Raw genomic sequence first — 11,972 nt, 5'->3', positions numbered from 1 at the left:
TCTGTAAAAGTTCTTTATATTTAATCATCTTTTTTTATTCTTTCCACTTTTAAATATATGTTGTACTACTTATACAGTGCCCACCATTGTTTAATTTTTATAAAATGGTCTTGCTATCATGTATTTCCACAATGCTTCTTTGTCTTCCTCCTTTTTAAACTCAGCAGTTAATCTTTTTATCCATTTTACCTCTTTTATTATTTTGTTGTTATCCCCTATTCTAGCACATACTACTCTATTATCTGAAAACTCTGCCATCTGTACTCCCCAGTTATTTATTTCATGTTTTTAGAATAAGCTATTGAATTTCATTGTTAAAAATTCCATTTTTATATGTCCATTCCCTAGTCTTTCTTGCATTTAAATACCCACTTTTTATTAATTTCTTTAACATCATAATACTTCCTTATTCTTTCCTCATGTTAGTTAAAATCTCCTGCCATCAGTATTGAAATGTTTACTAATACAATTTGATTTCTTCAGACTGTTATTCTCTCTGTCATGTTAGTATATGCATAAATCACCATTAGTCTTATACATTTTTGTCTCATTCTCATATCATATTTCATTACCCTTCGTGGTGCTATTATTACATCTAAAATTCTTCTTTCTTTATTTTTTATAAGAATTCCTATTCTAGAATATCTCATTTCCTTCTGACTAAAATTTGCCTATACTGTTGGGGGACAAACTCTTACATCTGGTATCTAACAAGAAAAAAAAATCCATCATTATTTTTTTTAACACCATCCTATCACTACCAAGCCTTTTGTATAATTTCTAACGCTATTCCAATTTAATGCTAAAATTCCTATGTCACCATTTTCCTTTTTTAATGTTTTACTTCCATTTCAGAATTTTTCTTTTCCTTCTCCCACCAATTCTTCTATCTCCATTTCTTGCTCCTCTGCTTCGCTTTCTAAAATGGTAAATCTATCCTCTTTCTGTATATGAATAACCTCACTTTGAACTGCTATTTCTTATCTAAGTACCTCTTTATAGTTTAAACTTTATTCATTGTCCCTTTCCCCATAACATATTCCCTTTCAGCATCTTCTGTAGAAATATTTTCTACTGTTTGTCTTTCTTTTGAGCTTTCTTTTTTATGCACTCTCTGCTTTTCTAATATGGGACAGTCAAACAAGGAGTGTCCAATTTCTTTATATTTCTATAAAAAGGCTTAGTTTTTCGATGCATGTCCCCTTTCCCCACACTGACCATACTTTTGTTTGTTACAGTCTTGTACTAAATGATTTTCATCCCCAAGAAATAAAATGCTTTGACCCCAGTACCCAACAAATCTTTTCTTATCATTTAGAATTACTGTATTTGAAATATGTTGAATTTTCCCATCCTTAACATCCATTGTAACTCACATTTCCTGACCTCTGCCCATAGGTTTTTATAGTGTATTTTTTAACTTCATGTACTTTACTACCTAGTGAAATAAACGCATTTTTAACAATCCTCATCCATATCTGAAGTCCTACATTGCAAACATATACTTTATCTATAGTCTCAAGCTCTAAAATACTTTCCATAGTTATACTTTATTATTTTTCCAGCATGCTAAAGCTTTCAAATGCCACTTCCCAAAATGTTTCAGCTTCCAAATGAATTAATGCTCTCAATATCTTTAAAGTTAAACCCTAATGGCAAAATAATACTATCCATAATGTCATACTGTTCATACTGCTATCACTTTTACTTTTTATCTGGTTATCCTCTCTGTAGCTGCTGAGAAACTACAAATGCTTTTCCCCTCCTTCATCAATTTTTCCTTGGCTTTACTGCATCTGCGTAAGTTCTTTCTTGTAACCAAACAAATCTTGAAAACTGGCTCTTTCACCAGCTGAAAATTGTTTTCCATTCAACAGCAGCTGTCTATGACTCCATCCCTCCATTTTCCAACTCTATAAAATTTATTTCATCTTTTTCTACCAGTAAGCTTTCTCCTGCTCCTCTATTTTGGAATTCCTGGAACTGCAGTATCAGCCTTCCAGTACCACTTAGCTTCAGAGAGTACTTTACTTCCTCTTCTCCAAAAAAGTAGGAGAAGTTGCCTGATGTCTGGCCAAATTGAATACCACTTCAGGTCTCCCCTATAAAGAGACCATTTATCCTAGTGGGGATAACCATTGTCAACAATGGGGAAAATGCAGAAAAATAAACTAAATAATGAGCTTATGAGAAAAGATGAGTGGGATGATAGCGACAGGCAGGAGGTAGAATGTTAAAACATGTAAACGATAGACTTATTATCTCCTTTTGCTGTCAAGCAAATGTAATGTACTGTATTACCCTGTATGAATTCCTTTTCTAGTATTTCCCATTTAAAAATGAAAAACCTTTTTTTACAATTTATGACTCTCTGAAGAAGCAGAGGCACAATGACTTTCCCTTTTTGAAGAATTTGATTCTTATCCCTTCTTATGCTCACAAGGCATGCTTGCTTTAGAGTAAATTGGGTGTTCCTTTATGTACGCTTCTCTTGAACTACCTTCTCTGTTAGAGTTCTAGATTTTATCAGACCTGCAAGACTTGCAGGCTTCTCAGCCTAGGTCAGTATAAGCTTTTTAGTGCATCATCCTTGTACAACACACTGTGACTCAGTATGTAGCTCAGCTTATAACTTTCCATTAATAGAACATTATAAATATTTTCATGTCTTATACACGCTACATAATCAAATAATATTGATCATTCTCTTGATATCAAACATTGCTATTACTTTCTGTTTTTTTGCTTCTGTGTTATTTCTCCATAATTTCCTAAAAACTTACTTTAATCATCGTGTCTTGTTATTCTTTCATTTATTTTTTATGACTTCTGTTCTTATTTTATGCCACTCTTCCTTTATACATTTCCTGTTTCTCATTCTTATTTTAATATCATAGGCTATATAAAATGCTTTCGTTTTCATAATCTGGAGATAATACCTCTGGGATGAAACCACACAATTGTACTTTCTAATCTAATGGCAACCGTTTCCTTAGTATTTCTTCCTTGTAGTAACTGTCTTCCCAACATGGTAAATCCAAGACATTCCAAAAATTATGCATTATTTCTCATCATCCTTCATTATCTCCAGTATTTTTCCCTATATTGTATCTTTCAGGAGTTAATACCACCTGCACACTAACTTCATGCTTTTGTTAAATACAGCTTCTGATCCTTCATCACAGATGATGCAACTCTTTACTGCTTAATAAGTATTTCTGTTTTCCTCTCCATGAGGACTTTAACTTGCTGTCAGCTTGGTTCTCCTGTTCTCCAGTAGGGATTCTTATAATATAGTAAAAATATTTTTCCTTTTAACAGGCTGTCTCCAGATAGGATCTTTGTGGTAATGCTTACTTCCCTCTCTTCTTATTCCTCTGCCATCCATATTTACAGAACTCCTTAATATTTCAACTAATCCCACCTTCTCTTTTCCACAAATCTCAAAATGTTGTTCTGTCCTTATCTCTTATGTATTTCACCTCTGAAATTGTCCTGCTTTCCCTCCTTTCATTATACCATAAAATGTAAATGTGTAATTTTCCTGCATTCTGCTCCTACCACATCAAATATTTGTAATTTCTTTTTCTAACAGCCTTGCTTATTTTACTGCATTCCTGTTTACCTTTCTTTGCCATATCCTTCATTAAGAAATTTTCTTCATGATTCTCACAGTCCTTATGTCAGCTAATGTCTATGGCTTTTCCTCCCATAAATATTGTCTGATGTTAAACCCTGTATTGTAGGCCATAAAAATTAAAATTGCCCATCTCACAATCTCTTTCTCTCTACTATCTTGTATTTGGCAGTCCTTTCCTTTCTCCATCCATACAGAACTTGCACACATCTTTTCAATTTTATCCATCTGTTGTTCCAGGATGTGCACTCTTTGCTAGGTATGTAATTCTTGGAATTATCTTTATTAATACTTGTTCATGCAGAGGACCCCACTGCCATTGCAGCATACCTAAATTTTGTCGGTATAATTGATGTCATCGGCCTTATCCAGGCCCAGTAAAACTCATATCTCCAAATACTTTCTTTATTGTCTGAGGTTACAAGCAGTGTTTTTCTTTGTCTACTTTCCATTATTGCTGTCAATTATATTTTATAATGGTAGACCAGCCTTGAATACTCCCCAGACTTTGAGCTATCCAGCAAAGAAGCTTGTGAGAGTCTCTTCACCTTAATAAATTAATGCTGTACAGCATCACAAAAAGGCAAATCCTGCCGTTATACCCTGTTGATACCTGCAATGAAGAATTATATCAAATGCTTTAGCCAGGTCCAAGTAGGACATGAGGCCAGTGCAGCCCATAAATTCACCTTATGTAATCTATCTAAGAAATCAAGCAGACTAAGAAGACAGGGTCTGCCTTTAACAAACTAAAACTTTCTATTTAATATTTTCATAAACATCGTACTGCTACAACACTTGCCACTCTTGTACACTATGCTGATGATACAATCCTTATCTGCTATGCACCGTCCATAGATTCATAAAGGGCTATTAGGCTAATGGTCCTAGAGCCCATACAAGCCTAGCCATGTCGTATCCAAGTTACCCTAAATGACCTTGGTTAGATAGGCATGATTAGCAGAGTGATTCTAAGGTCACCACTGACTACCTCTGTCCAAGAGGGACATGGGCTCCACCCCCAGGATGAATTTATGGCCTCCCATCCAATTGTCCAGCTTACACTTGAATTTAGTCAGCAAGAAGCTCTGCTTTACATGAATTGGTAGTCTACTCCAAAGGAGCAGCAATCTCAAGGAGACATATCTGTCTCTCCAGGATGTTCTGTTGATGCTACAGAGTAGGTTAAGATCCCTAGAGTGAGTGACTCTTGTCCCATTTGTTTTGCAGATCTGCAACATTTCCATTAGGGCAGGGCTGGAGACTGCACTGTAAGCTAGACACAAGTCACTGCTCAGCAGCCTGATATAAATATATAAAGTACAGGGACAGGGCTTTGTCTGTTCACATAAGACATGGTTTGGAGGCCCTGAATTTTCCTTGTCAGAAACCTCTGTGGTCTCTCCAGCTGCTGCAGGTGTCTGGTGAGTTATATGCAAAAGGGGGGATTGTACCATATTAGTGGTCTAGTGAGGGTTGAGTACAGTGGAATTATAGCATCCTTAGACCTGGGTGTGATGCTCTTACTTATGAGATGCGCAGTATAGTAGGCTTTCCTTACTACTGTGGAAACATGGAGATCGAAGTTTAGATTTCTATCAACCTGAGTTACCAAGTCTCCACTGCGCTTGAGCTTAGGGGTGCTGTCAATACTGTATTTTAGCAGGGTATTCCTTTTTTCCAAAGGGGATGATGATGCACTTTTTTGCATTTAAGTTTTAGCCTATGGCTTTGGCACCAATCATTTGTCTGTGTTACACCTTCTGTAATATGTTAACACCACTAGGGGACTCAGTGATTGCACCCAGTTTGCAGTCACCAGCAAACCTGATAAGCCAAAAGCCGTCTACTTTAGCCTGGACTTCTGAAAAATAGATTGTAAACAGAAATAGGCCCAATGCAGATCCTTGTGGTATGCTACTGGTGACTGCTCTACTGGAAGAGGTAGTGTCTCCAACTTTAACAGTGTTTGTTCTGTCAGCCAGCTACCCATCTTTTGACATAAGGGTTAATCCTCAGCTGGCATAGTTTCTCAATGATACCTGAGTGGAGAGTTGGAGAGTTGTACCAAAAGCCTTGGCTATGTCAAGATAGGCAGTATACATTGTCTTACCTTCATCTAGGGCTTTGGAAACATTCTCAAAGAAATCTACCAGGTTTAACAAGCACGATTTACCCTTGACAAAGCCAAACTGGGTTGGGTCAAGAGTTTGAAGGTCACCTATGTCCTTGTTGATAAGATCCATGATGATTCTTTCCATGGCCTTGTAAATGAGGTTGGTGAAACTGGTAAAGCTTATGGGTCTATAGTTCCCAGGGTCAGTTGATGTGCCCTCTTTGTGCAAGGAGATTACTGTTGCTGTTCTCTACTCTGCTGGAACATTGCCTGTTCTTAGGCTATGGTTAAAGAGAGTGCCAAGTGGTTCCATTATGTCTTGCTTTAGATTTCTAAGCAGCAGCCTGGGATGTTGTCTGGTCCCACTGAGGCTATGTTTTAGCCTTGGAGAGCACAGATAGTACTTGCTATCTAGAGATACTAGGGAAAGGACTAGTGTCAGGAATACATTTGGGTATGGCTGGGGGGGATGAGGGGGTGAAGTATGTGCCAAATCTGTCTGCTAGCAGGTTGGCAATTTCCTCGGGGACAGTATGAGTGGTAACATCTACTACTAGTTTGGCACATAGCTAGGCATTCCCCTTTAGATTTCTGGCATAGCTAAACAATGCTTCATGGTTATCCTTGGCTGGGGATGTTATTTTAGCTTTGTAATTAGCTTTATTTTTCTAGTAGCTTTATTTTTCCATCCATAGGAAGATTGCAGGAAATCTATCAAATATCTTTCACTGACATTGAAATATGGCTAAAAGAAATTCTAACTAGCTGTTTACGCCAAAACAATACCTTAACCACAAGCAGACAGTTCATATCACCCGAAGTAATAACACAAAAATAAACTATAAGCCAAACTAAAGTACTCAGAGTAATAATAGATGAAAACTTTAATTTTGATCACCACATAATTCATTGCATCAAGAAATCTCACCAAAAACTCGGCCACCTCTATAGGGCTAAACACTACCTGAACGATCAACTAAGTAATATCTTAGCAGCAACATACCTCCTTCCTTCACTATTTATGCTTCCACTAGTCTTACAAATATCAACACAACATATTTATTTGACATTTGTTAACCATGTTGGTCTAACTGAGCCAGAAGCCCATTTTCAGTGGAGACCCGAGGAGAAAAGTTCCAGAGATTATACAGAACAACCTTTGGAATATATACACAAAAATATTTAAAATAGAGAGAAAGAAAAGACAAATGTACTATAGTTAATACTTGAAATATTTTTACCAATGATGGTATTATATGAAAGAGGTAGAGTAAGAAATAGAGAGAGAGAGAATAGTGTTCGTGTAAGACGTAACTAAGAGAAGAGATTAAGATAGAACATGTTGATGAAGGCAAAGCCAGTCGAAGTAGATTTAAGCATTATTAAAAAAATGGTGTGTATTAGAGTAGGAGAATAAAATATGTTAATTATATTGGTAATAAAGGGGTGTAGAGGATTAGGCGGGGTCATGACAGCAGCAGGTCCTTGTGTTCAGTAGGAAATGTTGTAGCTCTTTTTTAAGGCTCTTGGGGTGGGAGATGGTTCTAATGGATGAGGGGAGTTTATTCCAGGCTTGAGCTACAGTGCATTTGTACAGTAGTTTATCAATGTTTTTGTTAGGTTTATACATATCAAGAAGTTGTTGATTGGATGTGCAGAGAGGACAGATGGGAGTGTAGTAGGATATAAGGGAGGAGAAGGATGTAGGTTTGTAAAGAATGTTGTGTAATATTCAAAACTGTGATAACTGGAGTTGTTGGAGGAATGCTAGCTATTGAAGTGTGTTGAGAGCAAGGCAGTGGTGAGAGTTATATGGTGAGTTAGTAGCAAATTTAGCTGTTTTGTGATAAGTTTCTTCTAATTTAGACAAAAGTGTTGCTTGGATGCTAGTAAAGATTGTGGCGGCATACAGGAGTGAGGGAAGGAAGAGAGCTTGAGCCAGGGAGAGTTTAGTATCAGATGTAAGAAATCTCTTATTTATGTAGAGTAGACTTAGTTTTTGGTGGGATTTTGTGATGCTATGTTGGATATGCAAGTTGAATTTTAGTTCATTATTCATAATGTTACCTAGGAGTTTAGGGCAGGGTTTTGTTCTAATGGTAGGCTTGTCAAGAGATGTGATGAGTAAAGTTGCTTTATGGTGAAATAGAGGTCAAGGAAGGAATAGCAAGAGTTTAGATTTTTTGGATTTAAGATCAGTTGGTTGTCAGAGAACCACTTTTTGATGGACAGAAATGAGTCTTGGGTGTGAATGTGGAGGTGAGGTATATTGTTGGAAATGGAGATGAGAGTAGAATCATTGGCATATTGAATAAGGGAGGAGTGTTTACAAGCAGTATGGAGGTCATTGGTGAAGATATTAAACAGAAGGGAGCCAAAGATGGATCATTGGGGGACTCCTGATTTAATGGGTAGGAAGGGGGGAAACAGAAGGTCAGCCATTTGACTGATTGTTGTCTATTAGAGAGGTAACTTGCAAACCAACTAAGCGAAGGCCCAGAAAGACTAAGATTTGATAGATTAGAGAGGTCGAGGAAAAGCCTGGCTACACGTTGGTTGTTGTCCCTTGCCTCAGCCACAGTGCGAGTAAAAGATAGGAGTACAGTGGTGGTACTGTGGTGCAGCCTGAAGCCATATTGGGTGGGAGTTATTAGGTTTTCCAGGAGTAGAAAATTTAGGAGTGGAGTATGGATGCATTTTTCGAGTATTTTTGAGAGAGAGGAGAAAATGGCTATGGGTCTATAGTTAGCTGGATTAGTAGAATTTCCACCTTTATGCAGTGGGATAGTGTAGAAAGATTTCCAGATGTCTGGCACAGTTGATTCTTGTATGGATCTATTGACTAGCAAAGATGTGGGATATGCTATGGAGTCAGCGGCTAGTTTGAGGAAGATGGGAAGTAGGTTGTCCAGAGAGCGAGCAGGGTTTAATTTTGAGCAGTAGTGATTTGATATAGGTAGTGGGGACTGGTTTGAGGGAGAATGGGTTTTTGTTGTCTTTATTAGAAGAGGTGGGAAGAGGGTCTGTGTTGTGGTTGGTGTAAGTTTTTGGGTAGTATCTATGAAGTATTTATTGAGAAGAGTGGCAGTTTCTAGTGGGGTATTATTTGAGTATGGGGTGAGAGTGGAAGGGTTACCAGGGTGAAGGATCTTATTTATGGTAGACCAGAATTTTTGTGGGTTGGATTTTCCTTCAAACTGGGGTGAGTTGAAGTAGATTTTCTTAACTTTAAGTTTTTTGAAAGGTTCCTGAGGTCTCTATAGTTTTGGAGCAGAGGGGTGATTTAGTTTTGACCCAAGCTTTCCATACACACACACACACACACTTTTATACATACGGGCACGAGTTTCTTTAGAGATTCAAGGGGCATAGTTAGATTTCATTCAGATTCTTCCACAGGGGGCATGGGAGTTGAGAATATCAAGGAAGATTAGATTAAATTTTAGTACGGCTTCATTGGGAGGGAGCTGCCAGAGGAAGAACCAGTTGATGTTTGCAAGTGTGTTGTTAAGAGTTGACATTGAAATTAGAGAGTTTACAGCAGTCTTTGTAAGAGTGAATGTTAGGCCTAGGAGAAAGCATCTTTGGATGTGGGTTGGAAGATGATTGCTTAAGGTGTCAGGTAAGTAAGGTAGACGGATTGTGATAGAGAGTTGGGGTGTTAGTAAGAATCCAGTCTAGTATTGGATTGGCAGGAGAAGTTTTGTGCGTGCGTGTAGGGGATCTGACAAGTTGGTGGAATCCATGTGAGTTAATGCTAAGTTGTGGGGAGTCAGTTGTTAGTTTGGACCAGTCTATGTTAACATCTCTAAGGATCACAGTTTCATAGGATATGTTGTGGGAGATCCAGGAAAAAACATGCTCAAGGGTGGGAATATTATTGCCTGGGGGATGTATGTGGAGGCTATGGCAAATTTTGTGCCTTCAGGTGTCAGTTAAGAATAAGTAGTTCACCAGGGTGGAAATTGGGTACAGGAATGGGTTAAGCTGTGAGGTTAAGTTGATTAGTGTAGATGATGGCAACATCCCCACCTTTTTTGGGGATTCATATAAAATTAAACTAGCTTTATTTTACTACAAAATAGCTAAATTTGCAATCAACCTTAACACATCACTACCTTGCATTAAAACAACTAACCTGGCTTAAAATCCCAAACCAGCTGGCATACATGTAATCATTGCCCACAACCTGCTGTACTCTCTAGACAAATGCCCAGCATTACAAAACACTATACTGTACTATTCACCCACTAGAGACCTTTGATCTAGCAATATATTTTAACTATGCATCAGTAAAATATTCAACACTGCTGGAGACTCTCTCTATTCTCATGTGTCAAAACTCTGGAATGAAATCCCCACACAGTTAAAACAGATATAAAACATAACTTATTTCAAACCTTTGCTTAAATAGCACCTGTGTCAGTAATAGCTGCGTTCTTCCTACTCACTTGGCTAGCTTTACTCACATTACTTTTCTTCACCTCTTGCGGCCACTTTGCTTCCTAATCTTTTTGTACCTTATTGCTCCTCCTCATATTATACTTATTTCCTAAATACTTAATTTTCCTCCATTTCTCACCAGTAACTAAAATTCCTGCTCTGTCCCTTTATCTTCCTGCTCATTTCCATAGCAACTACTTTCATACCTCAACAATTTTAAAGCTACATTCTAATCTGTAAATTATTACTCAACTCCAAAGCATCCCAGTGTGATCTTTTCTCTGCAACCATCATGCTATAAATACATTAATTGTTATTGCATGTTATTTCTCTATTTAATAATTAGCCACTTTATGTTCATTTCTCTCTTGGTTTTGTGTTAAAATGTTATATTCATATAAGAAATATTTAAAAACAATGCAAATAAATACATGCATAATGTTTTTGTCCTTCAATTATAAATGTACATCATGAGCAACTTTAATGTGGAGCTTTTCTCACCAGCCTGTGCTGAAACTGGGTTTTACCCAGTCAGACTTCTCCTGATCAACAAAGACAAATAAATAAATAAATAAAACTGATTTAGATCAAGGGAAAGAAGTTACTTACCCCCTCATTTATATGTTCAACTGTGACATGCTGTGTTACTTCTCAGTTGATACTAATGATACTTATGGGTCTGTAATTGCATCTATATTACATAATCAAACTTTTAAAAGTTTGAAAGTCATATGGTCAACACCACATGATCGAACTTTTAAAAGTTCAAAAATGTAATAAAAGTAAATAAACCAAAGAAAAAACCTACCTGGATGCTTTAAGAAGGGGGCAAGCACTTCTGCACCCCCCCACCCCCCGCTCTTTAAATATACCAACTCCGAGATCGCACTACAGTACAGAAAAGGGAAATCTTCCCATTCCCATTATGTGGAGGTACTACTATGGCAGTTCTCCAAACACCTGGTACATAACTAGTGGAGAAGTTGCTACTGAGTAGCAGGTTCATTATTGGTTAAGCAAAGCTATATTAGGTACTTATAAGGAGGCAACCAGATACATTATATATGGATCCATGGAAGAAGTGATCTTAGTAATCAATAGTGCAAATAGGACTTGATCAATATAGATTTTTGAATAGGTTCAACTTACTTGGTTATGTTAGGAAAGAGAAGTACATGCATTTTATTAAATTAGAGCTGAATGTCAGCTAGGATGCTGCAATGGCATCAGGATCAGAATGAGTAGACCGATAAGGTAGTAGCTATCAGTAGTTCCAAGTGTTGCATCTGAGTTACCTGAAGTAGTTAAATAAGACTTTAAAACTACCTTTGGTAGCACTGGCAAATTTGAACTTGTCGATAGTCTTACAATTTTTTAAGGGAACACTTTTTATTATACAATGTATGGGGGATTTCCAACATAATGTGTTTTTCTTACATTTACCCATATATTTGTGACAGGGTCAAATGCCTCTAGCACCAGATAACACTCCTATTCCCATATTTTATTCATCAGTAGCACAATTTCCAGTCACATATTTCACCTACTTCCTTTTTACCTTTGCTGTCATTTCCTGCGGTAGCTCTTTATCTAACCCAACTTTTTATGTAAGCATTAAAGTGGCTTTACCTTTCTTGGGATGATTTATATTTTCTGGTATCAGTCATACTATTTCAGTCTGCCTTGTACAGCATCATCTGCCCCTTGTTTTCTACCTCGAAATTATTTCCATTCCCAGTTCTATACTTGAAACATTAGTTCATTTCTCCATCTCAT

The sequence above is a fragment of the Protopterus annectens genome, chromosome 9.part0 (genome assembly GCF_019279795.1).
Source record: "Protopterus annectens isolate FY-2018-M chromosome 9.part0, PAN1.0, whole genome shotgun sequence".
NCBI classification, from domain to species: domain Eukaryota; kingdom Metazoa; phylum Chordata; order Ceratodontiformes; family Protopteridae; genus Protopterus; species Protopterus annectens.
The sequence above is the reverse complement of the archived record's forward strand: the minus strand, read 5'-3'. Positions refer to the sequence as shown.